General features: G+C 46.7%; 1 protein-coding gene across 6 annotated transcripts in view; it reads right to left on the bottom strand.

Annotated features, from left to right (window-relative positions):
* The window catches only part of ARHGEF28 (Rho guanine nucleotide exchange factor 28), a 269125-nt gene that overhangs the window by 72565 nt on the left and 195883 nt on the right, over positions 1–677 (bottom strand). The window lies entirely within an intron of this gene.

Below are 677 nucleotides of genomic sequence, written 5' to 3'. Positions count from 1 at the left end.
AGGTCCCTTCCGACCCTAAATCTATGAAACTATGAAACTACTATAATTAGGGTCAAGGAGACTTGCCTAGGATTTTATGTGCTCCCCAACCATATCCCACTTTCTTTGCTTCTGTAATATAAGGCAGGGAAAGTCTTACCATGTCCTACAAGAATACATGCAAAAAAAGCCATTTTAACATGGGAACAGTAACTCTGGCTACTTTGCAAGATCTTTTACATGATACAGGCCAACAGAAGTTTAGACTGTCAACATAAACTGATGAAGGCATAGGAATCCAATTCTAAATTCACTTTTTTCTGAATTAGTGCACTAAAAATGCTTGAATGTTCATTTGTTCACAGAGGCCACGTGGATGTTTTGTTCCCCAGGGACAACAAGCAGCGGGACACCTTGTGCCACTGCTACTTGTCCCTGGGGAACACATGTGCTACATACCCTCTGGCACATGGCTGATTACCCAGGGTGGGGTAGGGGAGGCTAGGGCCAGCACTGGGCTGACCCCAGCAGCCTTACCTGGAGTTCTAGGGGGCTCCTAGGGCTGCAGCAGCGGAGATCCTGCCACTTGGATCCTGGCTGGCGGCTGGAGTGTGGCTTCAGCCAGCCAGGCACCAGTTTTGAGAGGCATGGGTTATCCACACATATGGTGCTCTGCCTTTTTTTTTTTTTTTTTTTTT

Source organism: Gavialis gangeticus, unplaced genomic scaffold, assembly GCF_001723915.1.
Source record: "Gavialis gangeticus isolate Ggan-Ray unplaced genomic scaffold, GavGan_comp1, whole genome shotgun sequence".
NCBI classification, from domain to species: Eukaryota; Metazoa; Chordata; order Crocodylia; family Gavialidae; genus Gavialis; species Gavialis gangeticus.
The sequence above is the reverse complement of the archived record's forward strand: the minus strand, read 5'-3'. Positions and strand labels throughout refer to the sequence as shown.